A 26,552-nucleotide genomic window follows, 5' to 3' on the forward strand; every position below is an offset into this window, starting at 1 on the left:
TGCCACAAAATGCTTGTTGAATGAATAAAGTATTTAAAGGGGTTAAATTATTTGATTTTTTCTTTTTATTTGAATCCCATACCAGGTGGGTTTCTTTCCTAACTATGATTTCTGTCTTTCTTAGATGCTGCTTACACCATTCATTCTTTCCATTTTTATCATTCTCCAGTTGTGTTCCATGATCTCCAACCATCCCCATCCCCACACCCCATGGTAACATGGAAGAGTTTTTGAGAGCTGGCCTTGGGCTTAGAATTTTGCTTCTTTTGGGTCTATTACCTGCATTACAGGCCTGAATACATAAAATATTTGCTCCATAACTTGCTGCTGCACTGGATTTTGTTCTAGGTTTAGAAGGTCACGGAGAATAGGAAGGTTAAGAAAGTGAGATGACCTCAAAACGTTGGGAAGGAAAGTTGCCCTTTGAAAGTTAAATTAGAAATCAACCAATCAGAGCAAAGATATGCAAAACACCTCCATATAAGAGACATAAAGCCTCTAAGACCTACAAGGCCTAACAGTACTATTAGTTTGTAAGGCCTTGCCCTATCTAAAAAAGAAATATGTCTGTCTAAGGAGATGCAGCTTCATAAGCATAATAAAGAGAGCCTTGGTGACACAGGCCGTGTCTGCCAGGTACCATCCCAGGGAGAAGGGCCAGCCACGCTAGCAGGAGCTAGTGACCAACCCTCCCAGCAGGTTGGTTGATTTGTGTTGTGGAAAAAGACACACTGGGCTACCCAAGTCCAATATCATTAAACATTTAAGTCAGATAATTCACTGTTCTGATTCGAATTGCAGGCTCACCAAGCCACCTTCTGACAATTAGGCTCCCCAGATTGCACAGCTACAAGAAGAAGGTGTACTCATCAGGTGTTCTAGTTTGCTAACGCTGCCAGGATGCAAAACACCAGAAATGGATTGGCTTTTATAAAGGGGGTTTATTTGGTTACACAGTTACAGTCTTAAGGCCATAAAGTATCCAAGGTAATCCATCAACAATTGGGTACCTTCCCTGGAGGATGCCAATGGTGTCCGGAAAACCTCTGTTAGCTGGAAAGGCACGTGGCTGGCATCTGCTCCAAGTTCTGGCTTTAAGATGACTTTCTCCCAGGATGTTCCTCTCTAGGCCACAGCTCCTCTTCTAAATGTCACTCTCAGTGACTCCTGGGGTGTTTGTCCTCTCTTAGCTTCTCCAGAGCAAAAGTCTTGCTTTCAAAGGCCATCTCCAAAATGTCTCTGTAAACTGCAGTTCCTCTCTCAGCTCCTGTGAATTCTTCAAAGTGTCCCTCTTGGCTGTAGCAAGCTTGCTCCTTCTGTCTGAGCTTATATAGTGCTCCAGTAATTTAATTCAGACCTACCCTGAATGGGTGGGGCAACACCTCCATGGAAATTATCCAACCAAAGGTCTTATCCACAGTTCACTGAATCACATCTCCATGGAAACACCCAAAGGATTCCAAAATCTAATCAACACTAATATGTCTGCCCACTCAAGATGGCATCAAAGATAATGGCATTTTGGGGGACATAATACATTGAACTGGCACATCAGGTAACCTCAAGCATCTCATGTCCCTGGCAGTTTTGCTTCTAACAGGAATGGTTAAGCATCAGGTTTTGGAGCTAGATGGGTTTGACTCAAATCTGGCTCTACCATTTATATACTAACTGTGTGACCTGGGATTTCCTTCATCTTTGTTGCCCCTAACTGAAAAATAGATAATATACAACATGTCTGTAGGGAGAATTAAATGAGTCAGTGTATGGAATGTACTTAGCAAATAATAACTGAATTCTTATTAATTAACAAATTGGCATTCTTATTATATACAGCAGTGATAATCAACTCTGGAACTTTGGAACACTAAAAAGATGAAATTTTGAGTCCATAAAGTTGAGGACCAAATATGAACCCTAGGAAATCACCTATGTGGTGGACTGAATTATAATCCCCAATTTAGACATGTTCTTAATCTGCATTGCTACAGATGTGAGCCCACTGAAAACAGGAACTTCTGAAGATGTTATTCCGGATTACTGGAGAATTTGTAGAGAAAGCCACAGGGAGGAGCCAGGAGCCAGAAAAATGCAGAAATTGGAAGAGCAGGGAGAAAAGAAAGGACATTGCCATGTAACAGAGAACTGCCACCAATCATGAGAGAAAGGAGACCTTGCCTCCACCTTGATTTGGCACTTCTGGCTTCTAAAACCATGAGCTACTAAAGTTCTATTGTTTAAGCCAAAACCAGTTTGTGGTATTTTTGATAGCAGCTCAGATAAACTAAGACGACCTAGATGACTGACACCAGGCCAGCCTTGTGGCACCTCTCTGTTCACATTTGTAATGTCTATAAAAGGTAACCAGAATTTGGCTTTATCTTCTTGTGTCTCTTTCCCTCTATTCTTGACCTTTATCTTCCCAGACATTTTTTATGCAGAAACAATTTAGCTCTACTTTGCTCTCATCATCTTCTGAAAGGGGGGAAAAAGTATGTTTTTCTAAGGTCATCTTTGGGCTTGCCCCACTTCCCCACCTGCTCTTGAGGAACACTGCAGGTACAAATAGAATGCCACTACATCAGTCACAGATCAAGACTTCCGTCATACAGGGACCATGTCAGAATTCCAAACAGACAAACCAAAGTGATTCTGGGCAAATCAGTTTTTTTGTTTTCCTGTTCTAGATTAAACACTTGGTTTTTCTGTTCCAGTTATCAGACTGCTCTATAGCAAAAACAAATACATAGCAAACTGTTTGGAATATGGAGTCTTGCCAAAGTTTTCCAAAAGCAAGAGAGTAGAAATTCTTGTAAAAGTATTTTCAGGTCTATGGCTGAAGCTGGACAGAGGCGTAGGGATTTCCATCCAACTTTATGGCAGTGCTCTCCTTTAACAAGAACTTGGTCCAGTGACATAATTACAGAAGCTAATTGGCAGTTTAAGTTTGAGGTGATTTCCAAATAGTACCCTCAGTCCTTCTGAGTCAAGAGGACGCAGTCCAAACTTTGGAAACTATCTTATTATCACTGAGACCCTTCCAGTTTAATCAACTGACTATCAGAGAATGTCTATCAAGCATCCTTGCCCTCAAGGAATCCACCTCTTGCCTAATAGTTTACCAAGTATATTCTCCCTTATATCATCTCATTTAGGTCCTACAACTCTGAAGTAAGGCATAATTATTATCCCCACCATTCAGGGGAAGGAATTAAGGGTAATAAAGTATTCTGTCCCCAAACACACAGCCAACAATTGACAGAGCCAGGGCTTGAACTCTGGAATCTTGAAATCCTTGGGTGTTTTTTGAAGACCATTTGGACCAGGGAGTTAAAACCTTGGGTTTGCTGAAATCTGAAATCGGTTTCTTGTTTCTTATCAGATGACGGGTCTCCACATTTCACCGACGTCCTTGACTTTTGATTTCTTCCCCAACCCAGGATGAAATGCCTGGTACCTCATGATCAGGGACAAGGCTTTTAGAAGTGATCCTGGCGTGTGTGTGTGGCAGAGCGACCAGTATGCATGCTTGGGCTTGGGAGACAGCCTATCCCTGGCATCTGAGCACAAAACCCACCACAGTTCTCGCTTAGCGCGTCCATGGCGCCCCCAGCCCGGTCCCAGCCGGCATGACCAGCGCGCGGGTCCGGACCGCGCAGGCTGCCACACGGCCCAAGTAGGCACTGAGTGAAGGGCAAATGGGAAAACGGTCTCCGAACGGCTGCTCACCCGTTTCCTTTTGCTGCCAGGCTGCCCGGCCCCGACCCCCGCCGAGGCAGATGCGGCCGTGCGACGGCTATGTGCGTTATGTCGCGGGCTCCATCCTGAACGCCGCCCGCTGGCCGCGCGGAGGCCTTAGCAACTCTGGCTGCCGGCCCGTGCTCCCCGCGACGCGCGCCCCGTTCACTGCGCGCCGGGCCTCGGGTCCCGCCTCCCGGTGGTTTTCGCTTTCGCTTTCGCTTTCCTGCCGGTATTGTAGAGGAATATGAAAGTGGCCGTGTCCAGGGCTGGCGCAGCTGCCGTTCCCGACGAAGGACTCAGAAGCGGCCGCCGGCTTCGGGCCTGGAGCGAGGTAAGTGCTGCCCCTTCCCGGTCGCCTCGAGGGCTCCTCCTTGCGGACCGGACGGGCGGGACGCCAGGCTGTGGATTGACGCGGGCCGGGCAGGGGGATCCTGGCGCGAGGCCCGGGAAGGCCTGAGCCGCCGGGCCGCAGGGATTGCGTGGCTTTGAGCCTTTAGGCCTGGGAGGCCTCAGACCAGAGCGCCAAGGAGCCGGCACTGTGGTGAGGCGAGACTGTGGCAAGTCACGCTATGTCTGTGAGCACAGGTTTTCAGAGGGGCCTGACCTGAGCTCAGCAGGGAGGAGCTCATTATCTGCCCCTTCTTACCTCAGACTCTTTCTAACCCCACTCGGAGCCTCCCCTCGTGTAGTTAGGCTTTCTAGGTTCCCAGATCTGGTGCATCTGGGCTCACCTGGGGTGCCTTCCAAGTGTTTCCTGACCTGGCAAGCTGGCACCTCTCCTTTGGTGGTCATAGGCACGAAGAGCAGCTAAACCAGGTTGCCGCCCCCTTCCCACGTCCGTGCCCGAGTGAAGTCAGGAGCTCACGCCTCAGTGGCCCCAACTGCGGATGCTGATGACACATGCGCACATACAAACCTCATTCTTCTCTCCGTTTGAGCAATTCTTTACTACCACCACCCCACCCCACACCCACACACACATTCACCCCAGCAGCTCTCTTTCACAAAACAAACTCCCACTGCTCTCCTAGGGAATTCTAGGGAGTGGTGGGGATAGAGCAGGTGTAGATGGTCCGAATCCCTCCCAGACCCAGGAAGCACTCTGTCCACTAAGTCTGCCAGCATTGTATGAAAGATGAGTGCCTCCTAATTTTTGCTCTTGGTCAGAAATCTATTTTTAGTGTGTTCGATTTGTAGTGTGTTCGGCTCCTATCTTTGGGGCACATCCTTTCTACTGGCAAGTCAAATTAAGTGCAAGTTACATCTAAGGCCTTGTAACGCGTGGGATTGTAGAAGAGGCACTTCCCAAATACAGGAGGTTCGTTTCTTGGCCAGGCCAATAGAAGTCACACCGAACCAGACTTAAGAGGAAAACAGGGTTTATTTATGCGGGAGGACTGGGGAAGCTTTCCCAAATCTGCCTCCTGGAAGTGTTTTTTCAATTGTTTTTTATGCAGGTTCAGAGACAAAGAGAGATAATCATTTAATTAACATGCAACAGGAGTGATAGACGAGGAGGTTTGGGGCCATCTCCCCGAAGTGATTCTTTAATTGGCTAAACCCTTTAGAGCTGGACAAAGAGAGTTAATCATTTTAGTTAACATGTAAATTTAGTTATTTCCTATTTCCTTTAGGAACAGGTGACACCTGTGAAAGGTGCCCCCTACCCCACCCCCCAGGGTATCTAGGGAGATCGATGAAAAGGCTTTATTCATACCTGGGAGGTCTGGGGATCATTGATGAAAGCTTATTTAGGTTTTAGCTGTAAACTTGACATTTACGTCTTGCTTTTTTGTGAGACTAAAGGTTTTTACCCCCTGCCTACTTCCTGTTTTAAGATTACATTTAAAAACTGCTTTAGATTGCATTTTAAAGTTAATTTACAATTTCCTGCTTGCTTGTAGTTTTAAGATTATATTTAAAAAGTCACTGTTACAGGATCTTGTTTATTTTCTGTAGGATCTCAGGTCCATAGAAATGAATTGTTCTCATTCCCTGGTTCATGGCACCCTGTAATCCTTGGTCTGTTAAGAGTATTTCTTTCATTTCTTTTTATGTTTCCCTTTTATCCTGCATTTCCTTCTCAACACCATCCTTTGTACCCACCTACCCACACCCTCACCCCACTCATCCCCCACACACTCACAAAGTTAGCCATGCTGGAATATTGTTTGTCCTTCCAAACCACCTCCGTTATGTCTTCTTAGCAATCAGCATGTTTTGTTTGTGTTGAAATAAACACCATTGTGCTATAAATCCCATGCTCTTTCTCTTTTTCCTTCAGTGTTATATTTTTTGAGTCAATCCATGTTGCTACATGTAAATTTAGTTCCTTACTCTTGGCTGCTGCATAGTTTTCTATCAGAAGTGTACACCAAAGGTACTTAATCAGTCCCCTGGGAATAGTCATTGGCTTGCCTTTAACTCCTTGTTCTCACAAACAATGCTGCAACTTACACCTTTGTAGGTATGTCCCTGTGATCTTGTACAGGTTTCTCTTATGTATCTAGATAGATAGATAGATAGATAGATAGATAGATAGATAGATAGATAGATATGGGATTGCTGGATCTAGAATACTTGCATGCTCCCTTTTACTAGAAACTGCCACTTTATGCTGCAGAATGGCTTTATCAGTAGTGCAGACAGAGTCCCTTTCCCAACATTCTTGACAGCACTTAATATTGTCTGATTTGCTAATTTTTGTTAATCTGCTGGGTTAATAAAGCGGTTCTTCATTTTTCTTTTAAGCAATCATCTCTTCATATTGTTTGGAGGTTCTTCTGTGAATTATGTAGCCTTCTGAATTGCCTTTTTTTCCCTTTTAGTTTTCTGATGTTTTTCTATCTGGTTTACATTGTGTTCCTTGTATAATAAAATGTTAATCCTTTGTTAGCTGTAGATGTTATAAATATCTTTTAGTCTTGTCAACCATCTGTTAACCTAATTTAAGGTCTTCATTATTAATATTATTATTATTACTAGCAAGTTTATTGAGACATAATTTATATACCATAAGGTTCACCTGTTTAAAGTATACAATGGTCTTTATTTACAAGCGTTTTACGAGATTATGTAGTCATGACCATAATATAAATAGGATCATATCATTTGTGGTCTTTTGTGACTGGCTTCTTTCACTTAGCGTAGTGGTTTTTGAGGTTCACCTATGTTTTAGTATGCATCAGTACATCATTCCTTTTTATGGCTGAATAATATTCCATTGTACAGCTATACCACATTTTATTTACGCATTCCTCATTTGATGGACATTTGTATTGATTCCATGTTTTAGCAATTAGGAATAATGCTGCTGTGAATGTTCATGTATAAGTTTTTGTGTGGACATATGTTTTCAATTCTCTTGGGTATATAACTAGGAGTGGAATTGCTGGTTCTTATGGTAATTTTATGTTGAACCTTTTGAAGAACAGCCAGGCTGTTTTCCAAGGTGGCTGTATCATTTTACAGTCCCACCAGCAGTGCATGAGGGTTCCAGTTTCTCCGCATCCTTGCCAATACTTGCTATTATCTGTCATTTTTATTATAATCATCCTAGTGGATGTGACATGAAAACTAATTGTGGTTTTGACTTGCATTTCCTTGATAATTAATGATGTTGAAAATCTTTTTGTGTACTTATTGGTTATTTGTATATTTTTTTTGGAGAAATTTCTATTTAGATTCTTTGCCCATTTTTAAATTGGGTTTTTTTTTTAACTATTATTAAGTTGTAAGAGTTACTTATAGATAAAAGTCCCTTATCAGTCATGTGATTTGCAAATATTTTCACTTTCTTGATACTATTCTTTGAAGCACAGTTTTAAATTTTGTCTAAGTAAAATTTATAAAACTTCTCTTTAATCACTTCTACTTTTGGTGTCATATCTAAGAAATCATTGCCTAACCTAAGGCCATGAAAATTTACTCCTGTGTTTTCTTCTAAGAGGTTTATAGTTTTAGCTCTTACATTTAAAGCTTTTTTTTAAGAAACAGAATTCTTTGAATTTTCATAGTTGTAGCCATCATTTTTCCCTTTTTATTGGTCCTTTTTTGTCTTATCTGATAAATCCATGCCCAGTTAGAAATCATTAAAAAATATATTTTCCTACACTTTCTTCAACTCAGTTTACAGTTTTTACTGCCATGTTTGCAACTTGAATCCAATTAGACTTTGTTCTTATTATTATGGCCTTGTAATATGCCTTAGTATCTACCTTTTTGTTCTTTTTTGGACTCTTCTTATCAAGTCATGGACTTTTATTCTTTTGTAAACTTTCAAAAAGCTGCTTGGGAAGTTCACAAAACATCCCCCTGAAATTTTGATTGAATTGAATCGAAATTATAGATTGATCTTGGAAAATTAATATTTTTCAATGTCAAGTCATATCATCCATGCATTTGCTTAATCTCTCCATTTATTCATATTTTATTTTCTGTACTTTAGTAGAGTTTTAAAATTTTCAGTGCTCTTATGCATTCTTTATTAAGAGAATTCTTAGATTCAATAATATTACTATTATAAATTTATCATATTTTGCTGCTTGTTTTCTGTGACATGCTCTCTTGCTCTTTCCCTCCCTCCCTGCCTCCTTCCTTCTCAGTCCACCCCACCCCCCACCCTACCTTCACCTTGTTTAGTTGGTTATTGCTCATGTAGAGAAATGCAATTGATTGTTTTTAGGTTGTTCATATATCCAGCTCCCTTTCTGGACTCATATTCATTCTAGTAGTTTTCTGTGGATTCTCTTGAGATTTCTAGGAAAATCATTTTATCAATTGCAAATATTAACTTTGTTTTTTAACTTTCTATCTTTATACTTTGTTTTGCTTTTTATTGTCTCATAGTGGCTTACTGCCTCTAATATTCTATTAAATAGTGGTGATAGCAGGCATCCTTGTCTTGTTCCTTTCTTTAAAAGGAATAGATATAGTTTCTCTATTAAGAATTATGTTAGATTTGTAGATGATATCCTTTATCAAGTAAAGGAAGTCTCTGTAAAATTATACTTCTAAGAGATTATATCATGAATTAGTATTGAACTTTGTCAGATGCTCTTTCTGCATCTGGTGAGATGATCAAGTGATTTTTTTTCCATATATTATCAGGGTATATAATGCTAGCTACTGTGATAAACAACCCCAACATTTCAGTGACTTAAATCAATAAAGCTTTATATCTCAATCCAAAGGGGATTGGTGAAATAGTGGGCTCTTCTCTACTTAATCATTCAAGTATCCAGGCTCTTTCCAACCAGTTACTTCACCATCTGCTAGGACCTCACAGTCCTTCAGTGGGTCCTCTGTGTTGGCCAGACATGGCAAATATCATTTCTGCTCACATTCCGTTGGCAAGAACATGGCTCACCTAGTTGCTAAGTGGCTGGGAAATGTAGTCTGGTAATGTGCCCAGGGATAAGAGAACAGAATAATGGTGAGCACTAGTAACCTCTTCCATAATCCTTTATGTAGTAAATTACATTGATAGATTTTCTGATTTTGAATCATTTTTGCATTAATACAGTAAACTGAACTTTATCATGATATATTTTAATACATTTTTGGGTTTGATTGGCTAATATTTTACTTAGGAATTTAGCATTCATGTTTATAAGTGAAGCTTGTTTGTATTTTTCTATTTTTGAACAGTCCATATCTAGTATTGACATCAAGATTATAGGAACCTTAAGTTGGGCAATGTTTTCTCTTTTTTCTATTTTCCAAAGTACCTCAAGATAGAGATTATTTGATTCTTGGAAGTTGGTGAAATGCACATGTAAAACCTTCCAGGCCTAAGGCTTTTTAAGGGAGAGAGATTTTTTAAAAATTATTATTTACTTTTCTAAAATGTTTATTTACATTTTCTGTCATTTTTGTGCCAATTTTGATAATTGTTATTTTCCAAAAATGTATTCATTTTATCCATGTTTTCAAATTTATTGTCATATAATTATTTATATTATTATTTTATAAGTTTTTAAATATCTATTGTATTTGTCATATCTTCCTTTTTCTGTAGTCTTTTCCATCTTTGGTCAGTTATTCTTAATCAGTTTCGCTAGAGGTTTGTCTATTTTCAAATAACTGTTTTTAGTTTTGTTAACTGTCTTTATTTTCTATCTTCTGTTTTTTGTCCTCTATTTCATTGATTCTATTTTTATATTTATTATTTAATTTCTTCTCATTCCTTTGGTTACTGCTATTTGTAATAGATTCAGACAATGTAGACACTCATAAAGTGAGATAAGAAAGTCCACTCCTGTCTCCTCTAATACTACTCAATTTAGGCAGCACGGTTACCAAATCAGTGTGTATTTTCTGGGCCCCTTCTTTGGTTATACAAATGTTTTTGTATAACTTGCTCTTTTTACTGTGTAAATTATGGGCCTCTTTCTGTGGAGTATACACACACATACACATACATGCATGTATATATTTCTATTAAAATGGAGTACCATAATTTATTTATCCATTCTCCATTAATGGGCATTTAGGTTGAAGTCTTGGTCTTTACTAATGGAATTTAATTCATCCATATTTATTTTGATCACTGATAAGTATGGTCTTTTTTTCTGTCATCTCGCCTTGCCCTGTATTTATTATGAGTTCTTTATTTTTTTCCTTTTATGACTTTTTCTGTATTGATCAAGGTGTCTTTGTTCCCCTGTCACTTCAGTCCTTCTTTTTATTTAGTGGCTTGGCAGTTCTCTATCTTATTAGGGGCCAAAATTAAGTTCTTAAACATAGATAAGCTTTTTTTTTTTCTGTAAATGACAAAAATTAATCAGAATCTATAACTTGCCTCCAAACATAAGAAACATTTTGCATATTTTTACTTCTCCCCTCCCCACCCACTTTTCCCCTTAGGCACATAACACACATAGGATATCAGCCCAGGAATTGTTGAAATAATCTGCAAGCTTCCGATTGTTCTTAATTTTTCATGCTTCAAAACACATTTTTCTTTTTCTATTTTAGAAATGTTTTCTTAACAGTTGCATTAATCTACAACCCATTTGTACAATTGCCCATCGCAGCAGGATAGGGAGACTTAAACCTGTGTTTCTTTTGTATTTTTCATTGATTCACTGAAAACTCGGGTCTCCAGGTTTCTTATTTCTCAGAAGTACGGTTGGAGTCCATGCTGTTCTGATCCTTGTTTGACCTTTGCTGGCACAAAAACATTCTGAAGTATTTGAGAATACTAAAGTCACTTCCTCATGTTTTACTGAGTTTAGTTTAGTTTTGTTAAACCAAGTGCAATATCAGTTTGTGTAAACTTACCACTAACTGAAGGTTCATATAATAGCCCTGCTACAGGGTCAGAGACTGGCTAAAGGAGTAGGAAAATAGCCCTTGAGTATTCAGCTGCTGAATATTTTACATTAAAATGTTTCAAATTAAAATATTTTGATATTTTTGTTTATAATACTTAGTAACTATGAGGGTGGAGTTAAATGGGCACACATAATATATATATGAGAATATAAATTGGTAAAACTAACTTGGCCGTTGTTTGGGCTCTGTATAACAAAAGCTTTTTAAAATGCCCATACCTTTTAGCCCAGTAATTCCACTTCCAGGAATTTATCCTAAGGCATGTTTCCCACATAAGATTATTTCAGGGGATGCAGGGTAGTTCTAGGTAAAACACATTCTGACATTTTCTAACACTGACTCACATAGTAAGACAGTTATTCCCCTGTTCAGTTTTTTCCAATCTTTTGATCAAGTGAAGAAGAATCTCAGTTTGTGCAAGTATAACAGAAAAAAAAGTTATATACCAAGATAATTGGAAAAAAACTGGAAGAAAAGATTTTTTAAATGGATTCTCTCTAGATGTTTGGGACTACATGAGATTTTTGTGTTTTCCAATAATACATGTCACTTTTTATCAGCAGGAAAAAATATATACATATAAGTGGGTTTTTAAAAATTAATCTGCTCCAACCCTAACAGGACTGCCTGGCATTTTGCCATCTGCAGGCATTCCTGTATATTTACATGCTTTAAAATCCAATTAGGTGGATGAAATTATCTTAATGTTCTGGGAATAAGACTAAAGGAAAGATGCAGAAGGAGGAAACACAAATATAGACTAAGATACTGTTAAGATGCAGGAATTTGTAATAAGGGCAGGCAGTGTGGAAGAAAGCAAGCACAGGCATCCCTGCCTAAGTTCCAGGCTCAACCATTACTGGCCATGCATCTTCAGCCAAGTCTTCTCACCGTTCTCTAGCTCAGGTTCCTTGTCTGTACAGTGGGAAACTAAAAATTGTCTTACCTGCCTCAAAGGGGTGTTGTAAGGATCACAGGAACAGATGAATGTAGATGTGCCCTTGGACATGTGATGCATTAATGCGCGGGAGAGGGGTGCGAAGAAGTGCTGGTCTGCGCTGACTCTGGGCCTGCTGACCGGGTGAGACCTGGAAGGAGGAGGAGAAAAAGAAGACAGCATTGCTGGTGAAGGTTGTGATACAATGGTAGGACTAACTCTGCCTCCTAAAGACCATAATGTAATGAGGTGCTGTGTATACTAACCACCACCCCACCCCCCACCCCCGCCGTATTCTTCTGTTATACAATTTAATCCTAGTGTGGACAAAAAAAGTTTTACTTGTTAAAAAAATCCTATTAGGTCCTTTTGGCCTCCTAAAAAAACATGAGGGGATAGTACCCTGTTTTAGTTTCCTTGGCTGCTCGAGCAAATACCATGCAATGGGTCAGATTAAACAATGGTTTTGAGGCTAAAAGAAAGTCCATATCAAGGTGTTGATCAAGGTGATAGCGTTCCTTCCAAAGACCATGGTGTCCTGGTGCTGGCTGCTTGTGATCCTTGGTGCTTACTTGTCACGTGGCATTTTTGGTGGTGTCTTCTGATCTCTTCCTTCTATTTCGGGTTCTGTTTATGTTCAGCTTCTGGCTGTTCCTCTCTCTGTATGAATTTCATTCCACTTGTAAAGGACTCCAGTAATAAGATTAATATCCATCCTGATTGGGCTGGGTCATACCTGTAAGAAAGGAATAAGTTTAGTTTTCACATAGAGACAGCATGGAATATGGGAAATGGAGGCAAAACCAGTTTAAACAAGCCCCAGACAAAGAGAAGAGAGAATCTGCCTGCTCCTTATATGGAAAAGTAACCATAGTTACTGGAATGTAAAGAGATGTGAGGTAAAATCAGAGGCGGGAACTCACAGCAAAAAAAAAATTGGGGGGGGATAGGCTGATCAGTTCAAAATCTCAATAATGAGCTAGTTGGCTCTCTGGGATTGGCTGTACAAATTAAAATCTCAAAAGATGAATTAGTTAGTGTTCTTGGATAGGCTGTAACCTCTGTAGTACCCAGTCAATGGGGAAATGGGAGGGACTTGTGAATTAGGAGTAGGAAATTTAAAGATCGCCATTCTCTTCCTCTGGCGCGCCAGCCTTCCACGTGTTTGGCTGGACGTTCTATCTTGCAAGATTGTAAATAAATTCTTTTCTCCTCCAGAACCGAGTGAGCGTTTATTCCCTTATAGGTACCGCTTTATTTCCGACACACCTTAACTGAAGTAACCTCATCAAGAGGTCCTACTTACGATGGGGTTTACGCCCACAGGAATGGATTAAGTTTAAGAGCATGTTTTCCTGGGGTGCATACAGCTTCAAACCCCCATGGTCCCCAAAGACTTCAAAGACTTCCTTTGTTAATCCTAAATACAATCCAAGGCATCTTTTCTGCTTGGTCTTTGTTAGTATATATTTTTACTTTTTGGAGTACAACAGGGAGACTATTTCTAAAATTCTTTTAATTTTTTTTTTTTTTTTTTTTTTGACTTTTCTTCATAACAGCCCCAGTAGGCAGAACCAAATTAGGATCCTACTTCTTAAGTAGGTCTCGGTCATTGAAGAGAAATGGAGTAGATGCTGAGAGAGGATCTCCCAGTTTCTCATTTTTTTTCTCTCTTTAATTTCTGGATTATTCAACTGCCATGAAACTTCTCCGTTAGGTGTTGGATATAATTGCAGTTCTGTATCACCTGAGTTAGAGATGTATATATTTAAATTTGGACATCTTTCCAAGGGTACAAAATCTCTCTGTTCAGGAAAAAAAACAATGTTCAATGCAAGGCCTAATGCTTAGCAGAGATAATTGCTACATTTACCTAGTAAAAAGTACCCCAGGGTTACTCCTTAGAGCTTGTTCCTAGAAACCCCTCTGGACTCCTTTGTGGGGATGGGGTAGACAGGTTCCTGTTGAGTGAATAAATGGTATCTCTGTTGGAGAGTGGTCTTACATCTCCAGTATGGGCTGCTTCCACAAATAGTGCTGGATTCTAGCCAGGTCCCCATCCTGAAAGAGACCTGCTCTGGCATTCCAGTAACACCTGTCAGGCCGCAGGGAGACCTTTGACTGGACAGTTCTTTCCCTTCTGGGGTTCCCCAGTGCTGCCACTCCTCTCCATTTCCCCTGCCACCGCTGTGGTATGAGCTCCTACATCTCTTGCCTGGACAACAGCAGTGACGCCCAACTGGTCCCTTTCTCCCCTTCCCCTTCCCTCCAGTCTGTTTCTTCAGGGCAACCAGCAAGTACTAGTTTCCTATTGCTTTTGTAACAAAGTGGCTTAAAACAACACAAATTAGTTATCTTTCAGTTCTGGAGGTCCAGAAGTTCGAAACCTGTTTCACTGATTTAAAACCAAGGTGTTGCATTCATGCTTTTTCACAGGCTCACCTTGAACTTTTCCCTCCCCTGGAAATCAGCCATTTCTTCAAGAAGCTCTGCCATCCTGCTCTCCTTTTTTTTAAAGATAGAAACCAAGATATGGATGTTTTAGGTGTATTGATAGCTTTCTGAAATGCTATTAATACTTAATGAGCTTCCCCAGTTACTAGAACTGTGATGGATACACACACACATACACACACACACACGAAAATGTATATATAAATATATATGAGTTCAAATATGTATTTCTAATTCCAATTAAATGTTTCAGATTTTTTTCATTACTGCTTTGTTTTTGCATTTTTAAATTTTCCTTTATCATAAAATCTTGGTCCATGTTAACATGTTATTTGTTTTGCTTTATTTTACAATGTATGTAGTTTTATATATATATGCAAAATAGGTTTAAAAGTTCAATGCTAAGGTTATTATCACTAACTATAAAAATACTGAAGTTTGATTGCTTTGTATGCTTTTGTTTGTCTTTAAATATATCTGAAAATCAGTTTTCTGAAGTAATTTGATAAACCTTTTGTCTGTGGCTTTATCAATAGTTTGTTTTGTTGTCAGTATGCCTTGGGGTTTACTTGCATTTAATTTTATTTTAAGCTATGTTAAACATTTTTATAATGTTCAAAACCAAAGTCAAAACCTAAATAAAAAGTTATATTAAAAACAAACAAACAAACAAACAAACAAGATATTGGTAGGGCTGTGTTCTTTGTGGAAGCTCTAAAGGAGAATCCATTTTTTTTTTCCTGTTCTAAGTTCTAGAGGCCACCTACATTCCTTGGCTCTTGGCCCCTTCTTCCATCTTCAAAGCCAACAATGGCTGGTTAAGTCTTCCTCACACAGCATCACTCTGACACTCTTCTTCCGTAGTCAAATCTCCCTCTAGGACTCTTGTGATTACATTGGTCCCACCCTGATAATCCGAGATAATCTCTCCAAGCCAAGATCTTTAACTGAATCACATCTGCAAAATCCCTTTTGCCGTGTAAGGTAATATATTCACAGGTTCCAGGGATTTGGATGTTGACATCTTTTGGGGGCTGGGGGACCATTATTCAGCTTACTACACAGCATAATCTTTTAAAAACACAATTCCAACCACATCACTTCTTATATAAGACCCTTGTGTGGTGCTCCAGTTCTCAGAAGATAAGGACTAAGCCCCTCCTGTGGCTGGGCGTGCCTTGCTTGGACTGCCTGCCTCACCTCTCCACACTCCTCTTGCTGCTTCTCTCACCACTACTTGCTGTCCGTGATCCAGGCTTTGCACATGGTGTCCTCTGTACCAGGGATGCTTCTCCCCACATTCTATCTCAGGCCTTCCTTGAGGCCCCAGATAAGTTCAGGCCTCCCTGGGATATTCTCATATGCTCTGTATGCCATTCTGCTATCACACTTATCATGGTTTAACATTTTTGCATTTATTTAGGTGGTCATTTGCTTAATATATGTTTTTCTCACATAAGTGAGTATTCCATATGGGCAGGGAACATGTTTTATGTTTTGCCCCCTATTGCATACCTAGCACAGTACCTGGCATGAGGTAGATGGTTAGTAAGTACTTAGGAATAATGAATAAATGAATATTAATTGCTTTGTCATCACTCTGTGCCACCTCTACCCTGCTTTTTCTTCTGGATAGCACTTATCATTGTTTCTGTTGTTCTGTCTCTCCACTGGAAGGAAGCTCCATGAGACTAGGGACTTGGCCTTGCTCACGTTCACTGCTCTGTGCCCAGGTCTTAGAGCAGCATGTGGTCCGTAAAACCATAACAGGCGCTTGATAAATATTTGGGGCATAAATGATCTGTAGGCTGTTCAGAATCTTTCCCAGAGTTTTCATACTTGACCCCTCCTTAAAATCTAGTATTATCACTTCTTAGTGTTCTATGAGGTGTCTACCAAAGACCCTCTCTGAATTTCATCACCTGCTGGGTTTGATGATGTCCTTGCCTTAGCTGCAACCCTCTTAGGACCCTGCCTGATGAAGTGTCTGTGGCAACTTCCCTCAGTGTTCTGAGTCTTTCATTTTAGAGCACTTGATATCCCCTGTTCCTTCACCTCCACCTTGTGCCCACTTTGCCCCCGAAACTCTGTGCTGCACTATTTATATTTGGGGTTCCCTATATGGAACCACAGACATACAAAAGAGGAATGTTAGATCATCAGTTCACCAAGTTCCAGGTCTCCAGGGGAATGTACTATGATTGAAGGAAAGTGGTATTGGTTAAGTTTGCCTCTAAGCATTTGTTTTTTCCTGAAATTATTGGTTTTAAAAAATATTTCAAACTTATGTATTTCATTTAAAATCTAGGTCCCTTCTCTTTCACCTCTTAAATTGTGCTTTTATTTTTTACTTTATGGCTATGGGTTTTTTCTTGAGTAAAAAGACCTGGTAAAAGAGCCACATGGAGCACTACTATGCAGCAGGCACCATGTTCTCCATCCCATATAATCCTCACAAAAATCTGCTGGAATAGGTAATATTAGTCTCTGTTACACATCTGGAAAACTGAAGCTTGGAGATTAAATTACTGACAGAACAAAGATGCAGCAAGCCAGGGTTGCAGCTCAAAGTCTCCGTCTCTCGGAAGCCCATGCTCTTGCCTTTTATCAGAAAGTGAGCTTGCCCGTCTATGGATAGAAGATGGATCACGTTTGTTCTTACAGTGACCTGAAAAAGGAGTAAAGTGAAATTAATGGGAAAAAAATTATGATCCCCAATCTCTATCCCTAAATTTACTGTCCAAAGTTTACGTACTACTTTTCTTTCCTAGTTCATTTAACCGGAATAGTGGGCCACACTGGTAAAATTTGCCTTTATTGCCATTTGCCTTCCAGGCATCATTAAAATTTTACGAGTTGATACAGGATTGTTTTGTTGTTGTTCATTTAAGGACTCATAAGCTCCATAAATTGGAAATGTTTGATGGAGTCCTTCCCCTGCACCCGGGAGGTTTGGGACACATGCACTGATGAATTCTAAAATCCCTGAGCATGACTGTCTTAGCCTAGTTCTGGTAACTGATACAAAAGAGAAATTTCCTCAACCTAAGACTAAGTCGTTGTCAAAATCAGTTACCTTCTAAACCAGTTCATTCATATTTTAAGTGCCTGCTGACATCTGAACGTTTTAAAATATTATAAACTGTGGCCAGTGAAAGCACAGCTGTCTTTTGTACCAGCAACTTCTTCGTAAGTGCTCTTTTTGGACTGGGGGAGGTGGGGGGGGGGGGTCTCTGTTCAAAAATTCTCTGGCCACTCAAGGAAAATAGCCAGAAAGACACATGAACTGTGGATTATCAAACTGATAGGTTTAAACAGTGGTCACTCCCATCACTCACTTGTAATTGTGTTTTTTTCTTGTCTTCTTTAAAGAGCTTTATTGAAATATAATTCACATACCATATAGTTAAACCGTTTAAAATGTACAGTTCAGTGGGTTTTTTAGTATATTCACAGAGGTATGCATCCATCACCACAGTCAATTTTAGAATACTTCCATTACCCCAAAAAGAAACCTCATACCCCTTAGCTGTCACCTCACCTCCTAATCCCCACACCCCTCCCAGTCCCTGGCAATCGCTAATCTACTTTCTGTCTCTTTAGATTTGCCTATTCAGGACATATATAAATAGAGTCATACAACATGTGATCTTCTGTGACTTTTTTTTCACTTAGCATAATGTTTTCAAGGTGCATCTATGTTCTAGTGTATATCAGTACTTCAGTCCTTTGTATGGATATGCCACATTTTGTTTATCCATTCATTGGTTGATGGACGTTTGGGTTGTTTCGACTTTTCGGCTATTATGAGTAATGCTGTTATGAAAATCCACGTATAAGCTTTTATGTAGACTGTGCTTTTGTTTGTAACTCTGCCTTATGGGTTGAAATGGGAGTGTTCTGTTTAAAAACATGAGAGAAGAAGAAAACTCAGTTGATGTTTGAAATTTAAAGGGACATTTTCTTTGTGTAGATGTAGAATTGCATTCATAATGATCAGCTATCTAATATGAGGTGGTTTAAAATCAAAAGTTATAAGAATAAAAAGGTCTCAGAGATAATTCTTCTCTATATCAGTTGAGTTACTTAAATTCTGTCTTTTAATACTCTCCCTTAAAAAACATAATAAGAACGAAAAGCGTTAGTACTGATGTCTCCCTTGAAATAATGTGGAATTGGGTTTGGGTACAGGATTGTGCAAGACTTTTTTCCAGATAGATTTGGTGGGCAGGTGGGAGAAAGCAGAGGCATGGACCAGAGATAGGAACAGGCAGGAGGAGAAGCCGGGTGAGGGGATGCTCACCTGTTGTTGTTTCGGTCAGCCCACCCACGTGGCCACAGGGCATTGGCCAGTGATACTTTTTGTGGCCATTGATTGCTTTCTGGATGACATGATTCATAGCTGTATACCTCTGTGTCCAGTTTCACTCTGCTTCTGACTCAAAGCTCTGGTGTTAGACTGTTGTTTTTTTTAGTGAAAGCAGCTGTTGTGAGGGATGTGTTGAAGGACAAATCAGCCCCTAAAGAACTTTGATAGACACAGTCCTAAAAACATTTCCGGGCTGTTTTTTTTTAAAACACCAGTTAAGAGTTTTCAGTTTAACTGTGTTTTCCTTCCTGAAATCTTTAAGTGAGACTAGTTCTTGTGATTTATTCTATGCATTGTTTTTAGGAAGTTCCTCTACTTGTCAAGTCTGGGTTAGAGATAGAGATTTTTTTTTCCCCACACAGACAAAGCATGCAGAAATAGGAGTGATTCACATTTAATTTAATTTCGTTTGTTTCAATGTTTTTCTTTTCCTTCTCTTACAAAATAGAGGGAGTACTGGATCATTTTAACTGATTTCTTACTTCAGGTGGGTCAGTCAGCAGGAATTTTTAAAAAATCTTTTATTTTGAAATACATTTAAACTTACAGGACAGTTACAAAAATAATACAAATCCCACACAGAACTCCAGCATCCTTTGATCCTCACCAAATACTCAGATCCACCAGTGTCAACATTTTGCCACATTTTCCATATCATTCCATCTATTCATCTATCTATCCACTCATCTGTCCATCTGTCAGTCCATTTTCTGAACACTTGCATGTAGGTTGTTTAAACTGGCAGGAATTTTTATGCATTTATTTAATGCCTGGTGGGGATAGGGGAATTATAGAAGAAGGGACAATTGCCCACAAGGATCCCATGTTCTGGTGAGAGAATCAAAACTCTGCTCCTGACTGTTAATAATGAGTGCCCAGAAAAGCCTAAGTCGGGGAAGAATGTGAGATTCACCCCTGGGGCTTTAGTAAATTCAGATGGGAGAAAAGAAGAAGACAGGTGGTTGTTCCAGGTATGGGGGTGAGAAGGAGCAGAGAGCATCTGGCCTGATTTCCATGTTCATTGCAGAAGTCAAGAGGGATCATACCTGGTGGGTTGGGTTGACCAGATTTTGGTGGTGGTGGTAGTTTGAATATCAAGGTAAGGAGTTTGATTTGATATCACAAAGAACAGGGGGACAGCTTACTGTTTAAATTAGGTAATTTTATTCCCATTTTACAGCTGACAAAAGCAGTGTCCAAATAATTCTCCAAGGTCACGTAGCTGGTGGGGGTTGGATCTGCCAGGCCCCAGAGTCCATGCACACACCAGCCCTTGCACTGGCCTGTGTTATCTGCAGAGCACAGGGCAGGTCCCCAGGGCTCCGCCCAGCTCCAGCCTTTTGTGACCCCGTGAGTCCATGCATGGCTGTTTGCTTATCAGCATCGCTCCCTTGGCTGAACAAGTTATTGGGTGAAAGGGGACTTTGGGTAAATCACTTCCCAGTTTATCTGAGGCCCTAGAAAAGCAGGAGCCTCCATTGTCTGCACGGCAACAGCCCAGACAAGTTCCAGGAGCTGCAAAGACTGTCAGGGGAGCTTTGGAGTTGCAGGTCCCCTCCAGAGTAGGTGCTGCAGGGCTGGATTGTAATCTGGGCAGGGTGACAGCACAGCTGCAGCCGTAGCACAAATTGACTCCTGTTACTGCCTCTAATCCTCCAGCGTAGGCAAACTCAAGGATTTGGTTTGTACTGAAGTTTTCCATTCATTCATGTGTTCATTCCTTCATAGAATATTCAGCAAATATTTTTTTTTAATCATCATTTTATTGAGATATATTCACATACCACGCAGTCATACAAAACAAATTGTACTTTCGATTGTTTACAGTACCATTACATAGTTGTACATTCATCACCTAAATCAATCCCTGACACCTTCATTAGCACACACACAAAAATAACAAGAATAATAATTAGAATGAAAAAGAGCAATTGAAGTAAAAAAGAACACTGGGTACCTTTGTCTGTTTGTTTCCTTCTCCTACTTTTCTACACATCCATCCATAAACTAGACAAAGTGGAGTTTGGTCCTTATGGCTTTCCCAATCCCATTGTCACTCCTCATAAGCTACATTTTTATACAACTGTCTTCGAGATTCATGGGTTCTGGGTTGTAGTTTGATAGTTTCAGGTATCCACCACCAGCTACCCCAATTCTTTAGAACCTAAAAAGGGTTGTCTAAAGTGTGCGTAAGAGTGCCCACCAGAGTGACCTCTCGGCTCGTTTTGGAATCTCTCTGCCACTGAAGCTTATTTCATTTCCTTTCACATCCCCCTTTTGGTCAAGAAGATGTTCTCCGTCCCACGATGCCGGGTCTACATTCCTCCCCAGGAGTCATATTCCACGTTGCCAGGGAGATTCACTCCCCTGGGTGTCTGATCCCACGTAGGGGGGAAGGCAGTGATTTCACCTTTCAAGTTGGCTTAGCCAGAGAGAGAGGGCCACATCTGAGCAACAAAGAGGCATTCAGGAGGAGACTCTTAGGCACAAATATAGGGAGGCCTAGCCTCTCCTTTCAGCAAATATTTTTAAAGCACCTAAAACATACCTGGCACAGGAACAAAACAACCAAAGTCCCTGCTTTCATGGGGCTTACATTCCAGCGGTGGAGACAGACAATATATAGTATAACGTTAGGGAACAGTAAGTGCTATGAGGAGAGAGGAGGGCAGGGAGAGAGAATAGAATGACAGGGCAGTCCAGGAAGATCTCTCAAAGGACACACACTTGAGCAGAACCCTAGGTGAAGTGCTGGAGCAAGTGATGTGAACACCTGTTCCAGGACCAGGGAACAGCAGGTTCATAGCCCTGAGCTTTGATTGTTTGTGGAGCAGCAAGGAGGCCAGTTCATCCAGGAGTGAGGAGGAGAGTGGGAGGAGCCGAGGCTACAGAGGAAGGAGGGGGCAGGGCCACGCAGCCTTGCAGGCCCCCTAGGAAAATAAGGTTTTGATTTTGGCTCAGTTCTAAGGTGTTTATTAGACACTATTCCTAGATGGCTGGCCTCTAAGTCTGCAGCCCTCCCAGAGAGTCTTTTGAATCGTCCCTTTTCTGGCTAAATTAGCCACTAGTCCTCTTCTTTGCAACTATGAACCCTGCCTGATACAGACTTTTGGGGGAAGGGGGTACCAACTACAATTAGGACTGAAAATTGGCCAGCTTTCTAGTGAAACAAAATTTGGTTTTAAGGTTAGAAAAGATATGCATGAGTATTGAATGGAAATGTTTACCTTTTGGTTGGAGGGGTGTCTCCCGGACCACAGCAATGGGCCTTTTGCCATCACTGTACCTTCCACCAGAAGCCAGGAGCCTAGGGCTGTCTCTCTCCTCACCTACCAGCTGGTGCACTGAGCTGGTTGCCCCTTCCTTGACTTTTATGGTCTTATCTGTATAATTTGAGTAGTCATATTATTCCTGCCCGATTAGAGGGAGGAAGAAAAACATGGCTTGTTGAGGGCTGTTCTAGTTTGCTAATGCTGGAGAATGCAAAACACCAGAGATGGATAGGCTTTTATAAAACGGGGGTTTATTTCACTACACAGTTACAGTCTTAAGGCCACAAAGCGTCCAAGGTAACACCTCAGCAATCGGGTACCTTCACCGGAGGATGGCCAATGGCCTCCGGAAAACCTCTGCTAGCTTGGAAGGCAGTTGGCATCTGCTCCAAAGCTCCGGCCTCAAAACGGCTTTCTCCCAGGACGTTCCTCTCTAGCAAGCTTGCTCCTCTTCAAAACATCACTCCCAGCTGCACTCTCTTTTCTCTTTGAGTCAGCTCATTTATATAGCTCCACCGATCAAGGCCCACCCCGAATGGGTGGGGCCACACCTCCATGGGAACATCTCATCAAAATTATCTCCCACAGCTGGGTGGGGCACACTCCAAGCAAATCCAACCATCACCAAAACGTCTGCCCCACACAAGACCACAAAGATAATGGCATTTGGGGGACACAATACACTCAAACCGGCACAAGGGCCTTTCCCATCTCAGAGGTCTCCGATTCTGCGAAGGGTTTCCACGGGATGTTCTTAAGGGGATTAGAAATGCTCTTTAAGATGTGTCCAGAGGGTTGTGATTTATGATTGTATTGTGCAACACTTTTACATCTGTCTTTGATCTTTATGGAATGACCCTGAGGCAGTATGTCACAGTGGTTAATAGTACGGGGTAAAAACCGACCTGCTCCCGAGAGGCAGGCTCACTTGTCTCTGTGTGACCTTGAACATGTTCCTTAACCGAACTGACCCACTAGCTCCTCATCTGAAAACCGGCCATGAACTAATGCCTGTCTCAAAAGGTATTGCGGGGGTGAATGTGATGATGCATCCAGCATAGCGCCTGCCCAGAGTAAAACCTCACTCACTGCCAGCTGCGGTGATGATGACGTGGAGTTACTCCCATTTAGCAGAAAAGGAAGCCTACACCAGGGAAGTTAAGTGACTTGATTAAGGTCACATGGAGAGTTAGGGGCAAAGCCAGAGACAGAAGCCAAGGCTCATGAAGTCCCAGACCAGTGTTCTCTCTCTAGGATTCTTGTTAGTTTCTAGGAGAAAGTGTTAATGTAAACAGACAATTCTGTCAGTGTCTAACCCTTTGGTAGCTGGTTCCGGCTTTTGTAGGGGTTAGGGGGAAAAGGTTCCCTCAGTACACAAGACCCTCAATCTTATGTATTAAGACCGCCTCTGGAAGAGGAATCAATGGGAGCAGAGGACCAGGAGATCCTGGAGGGAGGGCCTCCCTCTTTGTTTCAGAGAGGCAGAGTGAGGGGAGTGCTGGAGCAGGGGAGGCCCCAGTACACCCCTCCCCACCCTTGCCTGCTGCTGGCCAGATCCTCCAGTCCTTGAGGTACACAGAGACTTCCTCGAGCCCAGAACAGGATGAGACAGGCATGCAGGGTGAGTACCCCAGAACATTCTATCACTGAGCAAAGTCAGACCCTCACTCCAGTGACAGGACTCTGCAGCTCAGGCCGGGGAACTGGTTATGGGAGGGTCAGTCGTGGGCTCCCACCTAAGTAGTTGCTCTCATCAGGCTATTTGGAAAGAGAAGCCAACTTTTACTCCAGCTGCCCTGGCTGCCCTGTGGCCTGAGGACTATTTCCACTGGTCTTAGATACAGATGGTGCCCCTTGCTCTTGGCAAAGTAGATTTAAAGACTACCCAGGTGGACTTCCCAGGAAATAGATGGCTTAGAATTTTGCTTCTGACAGTGGAGTACGGTGTGGTGAAGTCCACAGGCTTTGGAATCAGAAAGGCCTGGTTTGAATCCTGGGTCTTTTTTGTGTGGAAGGGTGTGTTTGGGAATTTATTCAGCCTCTTTACCTCTCAGTTCCTGTATTCCTATATCTGTAAAATGGGAACAAGGATACCTACTTCACAGATTTATGATATAAATTAAAGAACCTGTGTAAACTGCTTAGCATGTTCCTGGCATGTGGTAGCTGTTTTTATCATCATCATCATTGAGAGGCATGTTAGTGGATTCTGCAGGTCTGTGGGTAGAAACAGCTTTCAGGTGTGTCTCAGCCTCGTGTAGGCTGTGCATTTGCTGTGACTCAGGATCCTAGAATCACTGAGCCAAAAACCTCACACTTCTCTTTGCAGCATTGTTACTCACAGTCATTTCTGAGTTATCCAGGGTGAATAATCAAGTTTCTGCTGATGTGTGTATCAGCCAGGCTGTTTATTTCCCTGCTTCTTATCTGTTTAGTTCTGTTTAGCTTGAGTTATATAACTAAAATGTACTGAGGGTTTATTATACTAGAATTTTACATGAACTATTTCCATGAAATTACAAAACAACTAGATGAAGAAACAGAGAAGTTAAATAATGCAGCAGACTCAGGATTCACATGTGGGCAAGTGTGATTTCCAGAGCCCACACTGTCACTGTAGTGCCTCCTTAAACATGGAAATGGTTGAATTCAGTGACCCGGAAACATCAGGTTGTCTGATCTTTAGCACTGCTTCTGATGTGAGCAGTGAGGAGACAATCACAGAGGAGACAATCTGCCTTATTTTAGACACTTTGCAGAGAAAACTGGTGGATCATCCTTTGGTGGCCATTTCTGGTCTGGAGGGACAGTGCCTTCTTCCCTGCAGTGTCCTTCTGAGGCCAGCCATCATCCTCGAGAGCAATTAAGGGACACATTTTGAGAGTGTGCTCAGTCCTTGGATGGACACACAGGCGATGAGGGTGAAGTTCTACTAGCAGGTGGGGTCTTCTGCTGCTCAGGCTCTGGCTGTGGCCTGTGGTGTCCAGAGAACAAGTTGCCTGACCACAGCTGACTCCTTCCTCACAGGTCCGCATCCATCTGGCTCTGGGGAGCAGAGGAAGTGGTCTATGGGCCAGCTGGGTCGCTTGAAGAGCTGAGTGACTGGCCTTGTTTGGCCTGGCCTGCACCCCCTGGGGTGACTGGGGTCACCGGGGTGGGCAGCCTGGCTGGGCTGTGGTTCTGCTCTAGCTCCACAGCAGCTAGTGAGATGTTATCCAGGGATCTTGGGGCCTGAGAACTAACATACCCCATGGGGATTCCTTCATTCTGTAAGCATTTTTCGAGTGCCTACTGTGTACTTATTAGTGAGGTCATGTGAAAGAGACCTCAGCACATGAGTTGGTGCCTCGAGCCCAGTGTGCAGGGCCGCCGGTGGCCACCAGGGAGCTCTACTGCTCTCAGGAGAACCGAAGGCTGGAGGAGGGGCCAAGTTGGCTGTGTTGCTGTTTATCTGAGCAGCTTCCATGACAACCAGGAGATAAATACCTGGAGCAAGATTAGCTGTCTAGTTAGGGTGGGACCTGTTATTGATTTGGAGACCCTTAAGTGACCAGTGTCTTCTGGGTGGCCTATTCAGCAAGTTTAATTAATTTGTTAATTAAATAATGTATACCCCACTTTATGCAAAAAAGGATTCAAAGTGGCTCCATTCAGCAGGTGTCTTAGAGGGAGGAAGGTATCCTGGGCCTGCTTTGAGTGAAATGTGGGGTTTAGGCCTCAAATAGGTTATCTACCAGGTACAGGCTCAGCTTTGTGCTCCCAGGGCTAACTCTTGATGCTGGTTTGCAGCATTTCTGTGATCATCTCCTAGTCCCTTTGCAACAAGTGGCCCTAACACCTTCCTGCCTTAAAGGAAATCATATGACTTAAGAGAAGCAAACCTGACCTCAATTACCAGGTTGAACGTCAGTCACTGGGAGTAATCAGGAGGCCAGCACCCCTGGTCCTTTCATCCTTCAGTGTTAAATATTAAGAGTGCAGCATTCAGGGTGTGATAAAGCCTGTCTCCACAGTTTATGATTTCCAGTAAACCAGAGTGCTTCAAGGAAGGGCTAGGGTCAGGTGAGAGACTCCAGATCTGGCAGAGCAATTTCTGCAGAGGTGGGAGGGACAGAGAGCAAGGCTGCAGCTCCTCAAGGTTACGTCTGTTTTACTGCAGAGCCAGAGAGTCACATCGTCTGCCAGCTTGTGAGGTGTGGGCGGTTTCTGCAACCTGCTGGCAGCTAGTGTGCACTCTCAGGGTCAAGGATGTGGGAAAAAGGAGATATCCCCTGGGCACATTCCATCCTGGGTGATAGGCAGCTAGAGCTGCTCTCAGACAAAGCTGGCACAGCATTCCCAGAATCTAGGGCCTGAGGACGTATGGGCTGGGGATCTTCGTGTCTGGCCTCCATGGAGAAGTTCAGACTACAAGGTGGCTGAAAGCAGCGAGCTTACTCTG

General features: G+C 41.8%; 1 protein-coding gene across 3 annotated transcripts in view; it reads left to right on the forward strand.

The window, feature by feature from the left end:
- Nucleotides 1-3,852: 3,852 nt before the first annotated feature.
- The window catches only part of RAD50 (RAD50 double strand break repair protein), a 289,914-nt gene continuing 267,214 nt past the window's right edge, over nt 3,853-26,552 (forward strand). For all 3 annotated transcript variants that reach the window (XM_037801333.1, XM_037801334.1, XM_037801335.1), the window contains exon 1: nt 3,853-4,072. The gene's annotated coding sequence lies outside the window, so the exon portion shown is untranslated. The remainder of the gene's footprint in view (nt 4,073-26,552) is intronic.

Source organism: Choloepus didactylus, chromosome 13, assembly GCF_015220235.1.
Source record: "Choloepus didactylus isolate mChoDid1 chromosome 13, mChoDid1.pri, whole genome shotgun sequence".
Classification (NCBI taxonomy): Eukaryota; Metazoa; Chordata; class Mammalia; order Pilosa; family Megalonychidae; genus Choloepus; species Choloepus didactylus.